The sequence below is a fragment of the Tenrec ecaudatus genome, chromosome 15 (assembly GCF_050624435.1).
Source record: "Tenrec ecaudatus isolate mTenEca1 chromosome 15, mTenEca1.hap1, whole genome shotgun sequence".
NCBI lineage: Eukaryota > Metazoa > Chordata > Mammalia > Afrosoricida > Tenrecidae > Tenrec > Tenrec ecaudatus.
Window position 1 is genome coordinate 102,650,939 of NC_134544.1, and position 8,249 is coordinate 102,659,187.

The following is an 8,249-nucleotide window of genomic DNA, read 5'->3' on the forward strand; positions in this document are numbered from 1 at the left end:
ACACAGAACCCAGCAGTTCAAACTCAGCGTACATCACATTATTGAAAAATATACCCTCAGACTTTTTTGAAATGCAGTTAAAAACTGTATCAAAGAAATAAAAAATGTGTTTAAGAAGAACATATTTGGCATTTAAAAGTGCTAACACGTTTTGGATTTTTCTTTATCTAATCTGACTTAATAGCAACAGTAGGATTCACCATGTTTTAGTTTTACATAAACCTCACCCTAGCAAACTAATGAAAGTAGAGAGCTTGCTTTTCATGCAGAGAGGCCCTTCCAGTTGCAGTACTAGAGACTATTAAAAGATCAGATCACTTAAATCAGCTGGTTAGTTTGGTACCTGAGCTGCTTTAAAGGTACTTTTCCCCATTGAATTGTCTACTATTTCTCATTTGCCATATTTCCCTTGAAAATTAATAACTAGTTTGAATAAAATGTAAACTGAACATGGAATGTGCCAAACATGGTTTAAATCTTACAGCCCATGCTTTCAAATAATCCTTTTACATGATGGCTATGAATTACAGTTTTAACCATATTAACTACATGCAAAAATTTTGAAAATTTAAAGACGCTTTTGGGCCATGATACTTTAGTTCTTATGCATTTATCTTCTCCACAAACTTATGTCTCTTCTTGGGTGTCATAATGTGGAAGACGTTCCATTCAATTCCATTTCATGATGCCCCAATGAAAGGTTATGCCTGTTTCCATCAGCTTTTGTGAAACAAAATTTGCATTTTTCATAGTACTATAGAGAATAATTTTTCCACTAGAATTATGGTCACGGTCACTGTTAATATTGAAAGTCAGCGGTCATGGGTGTGATTCATGATGTAGTTCTGGTAGACCTCTGTCATCCTTCACAAATGAAGCAGCTTTCCTTCCATTCTTCTGAACATGATCTTCATTCATTTTCTCCAAAGCTTCTATGTCAGCTGAGAAATCAGCTTCATTATCTGCTGAGATGTTTAAGCCTGCAACAGCATTAAGGAGTTCTCATTCATTGAGAGCTCCATAACTCCTCCTTTCTGGAAAGTCTGGGAGACATTCTTACAGTTCCGGAAGAGGAATTCCAGGCCATGACGTTGGTTCTACAGACTGGCTGACATCACTCAACCAGATCTTTCCAGCATGCCACAGCTTGTTATACTCACTGATGTCAGGATGGATCAGTGGACATTCATTATGTAACCGCTGCATCATATCAAGACTTTGATACTGGGCATCTTTCAATTCACTACTGAGCTTTACTTCTTTTAATTTAGGAGTGGGAACATTGTGGCCATAAAAGACATAACTGAAATGTGTTTCTTGAGCATGACAACTGTTGGACAAGGAATTCCAACGCTCTGCATTCTTGAGAAACAGTGCATTTTTTTTTCTGCGCTCATGTGGATGATCTTAGGTGGATTTTGTTTACTGAAGCAGTCTTTATACCTTTAATCATCTTTAATATATGTTCATGATTCTGGAACTCAATAAGGGTTGTTTTAAATACCTTCATAGCACATTGGGTTGGTACAACTTTACTATCCTTTTCATTCTCCATGCTCCCTGCATATGCATGAAAGACAAGAGATTATTTTCTTGTACTAATACAGCCAGTGATTGTCTCCAATACTCCAGAGTGGATCATTTTATACACAAGTAAACACGTCTTAGAATCAACTGCTTTTTCAGCGAATGCTCTTTTTTCTCATGTGAAGCCTGGTCTATTTTATGATTTTGGATTTTGTTCCACTTTGTTCTCCCACTTCACTCTGGACTTTCTTTTGTGATACCTTTCAGAGTAAATTAGCAGTGGTAGCTGGGCACGATATAATTCTTCTGGTCTCAGATACATGGAAGCTGAGGATGACTGTGGTCCATTCTTCCTCTGGACTAATTGTTTCCATATGTCTTCTAATATCTTCACTCGTATTTTATGGTACTTTTGTGCTGTCTTCAGTGGGGTGAATGTGGGGGGGGCGGGTAACAAAGAGAATGGAGGTGGGGTAGGGACTACTAGCATCTGGGTGGGCTCCCTATTGCTTGGCATAGCTATGTTCCAGAAACACAAGGTCCAGTTCTTTGGGGAATTGAAAGCTTGAAGAGCAAGAAGGGAACTATGCACCATATGGAAGACTGGAAGTCCCTCTGTCCACCCCTGTGGACCATGTCAGAAAACTGACAGCAGTTCTGAGTATGGAAAGCCACATGGTAAGTTACCATTATCTGGCCCTGCAATCAGCCCAGACCACACCCTAGTACCTTTATTTTGAAAGCTTTGTTACATTAACCTCATTGAAAGGTTTTCTTGCTAACAATTTTCTCGTGTTGAATGACACTTGAGTTCGAAATATAAGATATTCCACATTTACTACATGCAAACAGTTTCTTTCCTGTGTGAATTATATAATGTGATGTAAGGGAGTGCTTTCGGCTAAAAGCTTTACCACACTCACAGCATACATAAGGTGTTTTTCTACAGCATGAATTCACTGATGAACAGCGAAATGATGCTTCCTGATGAAGGCTTTTCCACATTCACCACATACATGAGGTTTCTTTCCAGTATGAGTTCGCTGATGAACAGTGATGTTACTGTTCCAGGAAAAGGTTTTTCCACATTCACCACATACATAGGGTTTCTCTCCAGTATGAGTTTGCTGATGATCAGTAAAAACATTCTTCCTTACAAAGGTTTTTCCACATTCATCAGAGACAGTTTCTCTCCAGTATGAATTCACTGATGATCAGTAAAAACATTCTTCCTGCCAAGGGCTTTTCCACATTCATCACATACATAGGGTTTCTCTCCAGTATGAATTCACTGATGAACAGTAAGGTTTGTCTTCCTGATAAAGGTTTTTCCACATTCACCACATACATGGGGTTTCTTTACTGTGTGAAATGTCTGATGCAATGGTGGAGGAGAAGGGTAAAGGAAAACAAAGGATGAATATAAGGAAGAAAAGGGTAGTGGGTGCATGGGGCACTAATCCACCCATGGGGAGGGTATTGTTTATATCTCCACAGGAAAAGTGGGAGCAGACTTCAACCCAGTGCCGCAAGGTGTGAATGCAATATCCCGGCGTGGAGTAGGGAACCAGTGGAGAGGTCTGGGAGGCTGGCCCCAGCACCATAAATTAAGTGGATTCCTGCCCCTCCCCCAAAAAGAATTTGTTCCAAAGGACGACATTGACTCTGCAGCTCCGGGTGATGGACATATCTGATCAGAGCACACGGGAGCAGATGAAGGGGCAGGAGGAGAGAGTGGAGCACAGCCTGGCCCACCAGGCCGTGAGGATGATGTTCCTGAGTAGAGCAGGCAGTCCACAGACCGAACAACATGACTGGCCCCACTGTGAGAAATGATGCCAATCAGTGACTAAGAGCGATACAGGGGACAGCACCGGAGACACAGTGTGGGAATTTCACCTGATCTGATCCCACTACACCGAGGCAAATCACAGGGGACTGCAGCGGAACAGCAAGGGAATGGAGTGGCAAGGTCCCAGGGAATGCTGAAAGTGGACTTTGGGGCCAGGGCATGGTGCCCCAACAGACTGGACTGGAAAATGCTCCAAAGGGGCAGCAAACGATCCCTGAACTAACTACAAGCTTTTCTCTTGTGAAGTGTTTTGTTTTGTTCTTTGTCAGTGGTTTGTTTTTGTTGTTTTGTTGTTTTGTTGTCTTGTTGTCTGGTTGTATACTGTTGCTTTGTTTTCCTCTGTCTTGCTTTCATGCATGTTAGTGTCTCCACAGGTCTGTCTGAATAGGACAGGCTGGATGAACTATCTGGAGGAAAAACAATGAGACCGACAGTTCCGGGAGGACTTGGAGTGGCGGGGTAGGGGGGTAAGGAAGTGGTGTTAACAAACACAAGGACAAGATAACAACATGGGACCCAAAATCGTAGAGAGGGGGGAGTGGCAGGCCTGGTGGGAAATGATCAAGGGTAAGGTTGCTTAGAGAAGAGGTATACTCTAGCCCAGGTGGCGACGAAGCATGGTAGTAGGGCAGGAGGAAAGTCAAGGGAGATGGAGGAAAGAGCTAGGAGTCAAAGGGCATTTATGGGGGTCTAGACAAAGACATGTACATGCAAATATATACAGGAGGATGGGGAAATAGATCTATGTGTCTATATTTATAGGTTAAGTATTAATGTGGCGGAAGGACCTTGGGCTTCTACTCAAACACTCCCTCAATGCATGAATACTTTCTTTTATTAAATTGGAACTCTATGATGCTCACTCTCCCGACACAACTGCTGAAGCCAAAGTGGGTGAACAAGTAAATGTGGTGAAGAAAGCTTATGGTGCCCGGCTATCAAAAGAGATAGTGACTGGGGTCTTAAAGGCTTGAAGATAAACAAGCGGCCATCTAGCCAGAAGCAACAAAGTCCACATGGAAGTGGTCCCGAAGGGATCAGTTATCAGGCATCAAAGAACAAAAAAACCATATCATTGACTGCACGCCTCCATGATAGGATCGCTGAAGACAACTGGGTGCATAAACAAATGTGGTAAGGAAAGCTGATGGTGCCCGGCTATCAAAAGAGATAGTGTGTGGGGTCTTAAAGGCTTGAAGGTGAACAAGCAGCCATCTAGCTCAGAAGCAAAAAAAACCCACATGGAAGGAGAACATCGGCCAGTGTGATCACGAGGTGCCAAAGGGAGCAGGTATAAGGCATCATGCAAAAAAAAAGATATATGTGTGTGTGTGTGTGTGTGTGTGTGTGTGTGTATATATATATATACCATATTGAATGAAGGGGGAAGTGCAGAGTGGAGACCCAAGGCCCAAGTGTCGGCCAATGGAGATCCCCTCATAGAGGGGCTTAGGAGAGGAGATGGGTTAATTAGGGTGTGAGGTAGTACCGATGAAGCACACAGCTTTCCCCCAGATCCTGGATGCTTCCTCCCCCCAACTACCATGATCCGAATTCTACCTTGCAGGGCTGGATAGGGCAGAGGTTGTACACTGGTACATATGAGGGCTGGAGGCACAGGGAATCCAGGGTGGATGATACCTTCAGGACCAAGGGTGTGAGGGGCGATGCTGAGAGAGTGGAGGGTGAGTGGGTTGGAAAGGGGGAACTGATTACAAGGATCCACATGTGACCTCCTCCCTGGGAGAGGGACGCCAGAGAATGAGGGCAAGGGAGACTCTGGATAGGGTAAGATATGACAAAATAACGATGTATAAATTACCAAGGGCACATGAGCAAGGGGGGAGCAGGGAGTGAGGGAAAAAAAAGACGACCTGAAAAAGGGCTTAAGTGGAGAGCAAATGTTTTGAGAATGATTGGGGCAGGGAATGTATGGATATGCTTTATACAATTGATGTATGTATATGTATGGATTGTGATAAGAGTTGTATGAGTCCCTAACAAAATGTAAAAAAAGAAAATGATTGGGGCAAAGAATGTACAGATGTGCTTTATATAATTGGTGTATGTATATGTATGGACTGTGAGAAGAGTTGTATGAGCCCCTAATAAATTGTTTAAAAAAAAAAGAAATGTCTGATGTGCTGTAAGGTATTATTTCTGACTGAAAGCTTTACCACACTCATCGCATATATTAGGTTTTTCTCCAGTAGGCGTTCACTGATGATCAGTGAGGTTCTTCTTCCAGATAAAGGGTTTTTCACATTCACCACAGACATGGGGTTTCTTTCCAGTATGAGTTCGCTGATGAACAGTAAGTTTGGTCTTCCTAATAAAGGTGTTTCCACACTCACCACAGATATGCAGTTTCTTTCCTGTGTGAAATGTCTGATGTGATGTTAGGCATTGCTTCTGACTGAAAGCTTTGCCACACTCACTGCATACATAAGGAGTTTCTACAGTATGACTTCGTAGATGAATTTTGAGATGTGCTATCTGAATGAAACCTTTGCCACAATCATGACATACATAGGGTTTCTCTCCAGTAGGAGTTTGCTGATGAGCAGTGAGATCACTGTTCCTGTTAAATCCTTCCCCACATTCACTGCATACACAGGGGGTACCTACCACATGAGTTTTCTAATGTTCCTCGCAATATGTATTACTGTGGTAAACTTTGCCATATTCCAACCCTGTGTATGGGTTTTGTCCTTTATGTGCTGTTTGATAATGTACAGTGAGTTTGAATGATTTGTCGAACCCTTGCCCACCCTGAATGCATTCATAAGTCTTATCAAGAATTTGACTGAAGTGGTGCTCACAGAGGAAAGACTCCTTGAAGAAGATTCTCCCACATTTATCACCTATGCGTGGTTTCTCAGTTTTGTCAGATTCCTGATGCTGAATGCATTGTGACTTCATACTACTGGATTTTTCACAATCAGGGAATTTCATTCCAGTATAAAATTGTTCCTGTTCAATATCAAGAAATGTTCTCTCGTCTCATTGAAAACTACTGACTTCTTTATTTTAGAATTGCGTAAACAATCCAAATGGTAAACACAGTTATTATAGAAATCAGTTTGGGTGTGAAAATAATGAATGAACACAGATTTGGTAGTTGCTTAATAGGACCGTGAAAATATAAAAAGAATATAAATACAAGCAAGACACAGACCCACAAGGGTGGTAAGGCCTGCTAATTTCAGGTGCTTGAGATCAGATGTATTCATTCCATCAATCTTTCCTGAAAGACAACTAAGTACTAGACAAACGAAATGTGAAAAATGCAGAATGTTCAACTTCGGAGAACACAATTTTACAGGTATATATGAGACTTATGGAAAGCCTACAGTCTAGCTTACAAAACTCATCTTCCAGTGTTTTCCTGTGGGGGTGTGCAGATTGCTGTGTCATCGAAAACACTGCCACCAGTATTTAAAATATCATCAGGATCACACATGGTGCACAGGTCTAAGTGGAAATTCCAGAAATACAGACTAGGAGGAAGAACTGGTGATTAACTTCTAGAACATTAGCCCCTCAGGTTTAATGGCACTTAAATAACACTTTAGAAGTACTAAGTTCTCAAAGTACAGTCAACAGTAATGATGTGGATGGAGTAATGCTTTGAGGACCTTCACTGGGTGACATGGCATGAGAAAAAATAGCTGCCTACAAACATGTACTAATAATTGGAAGACAGAATATATGAAGCACTATCAAGAAAAATGGCAAGTTGTCAAAATGATATGTTTAAAAACTGATATTGTATATGTTATTGTACTTTAAGCACTAGTTATTTTTAGATTTAAGTGGTTTATAAGGCTGAGACTGACAAATTCATGAAGATTGGTGTCATGCTCATCATCAAAAACAAGTGCATTGCAAGATCTCTCCTGAGTTACAATGTTGCCATGGGTGGGTTAATTTTCACATGCCTGCAAGTAAAAACAATAACTACAAGTGTTATTAAAGTTTTGTACCAACTCTTAAAGCAGACATAAACTGTGGGATCCAGCCTCACAGTTAAATGGGTCCGTAGAAGTAGCATGTGACATAAAGGAAGATAAAGCAGACAGCAAAAAATAGGGTATAGCAGTCTGATCTGTAATGCTGATGAGTGATCGACGTCATTTAGCAGTGTTTATATAGGAGTGAGACATGCAAGTCTCTAGCAGCCAAATACACAACAGAATGGGCAAAGTGTGAATCTGGGACAGCCTGAATGTTTTAAAACACTTCATGGTAAGTATCAGGCTGTGAAGTTGATGACCAGGAAGAGAACATTTGCAGATAAATTCTCTATTGTCTGCATTAAAGAAGCCTGCAAGGCCAGGATTCTGGGTGGAGGGAGGCCTTCATATTTGTATGTTAGAGAAGAGTCCCAGTCATATGGTCCTAATGAAAATTCATCCCCATCATCCCCACAATATCCTCCCATTGTAGTGATTCCTTAATGATACCTCATAGGAGCACATGGCTAATCTCTAACAGCCACCAGCTTTATGTATAGAAGCAGACACACTCATATTATATTCCCAGTCAGGGGACAAGTTACTCCCCTCTAACTGCCCTCAGCACTGGTGTTAAGTTACTCAACCAATGAACTAAGGGACCTCCAGCGTAAAGAAACTTCCCACCTCATTATGTAGGTAGGTGTGTGTGTGTGTGTGTGTGTGTGTGTGTGTGTGTGTGTTGTGGGGTGGGGATGGGTTTGCATGCCTGGAGTTAATATAAATCGGTGAGTGTATATATTCTCTCTATCCAGCTCAGACCTGACATCATGGATGAGGTGACCGCAGAAATACTTTTCTCTCCCTTTTTATTTCTGCCCCTCAGTTACACAACTGTCTCTTAGGACCCATCC

General features: G+C 41.6%; 1 pseudogene; it reads right to left on the reverse strand.

Annotated features, from left to right (window-relative positions):
- Positions 1-819: 819 nt before the first annotated feature.
- Positions 820-7,860, reverse strand: LOC142427653 (serine/threonine-protein kinase RIO3 pseudogene; annotated as a pseudogene).
- Between the last annotated feature and the right edge of the window lie 389 nt (positions 7,861-8,249).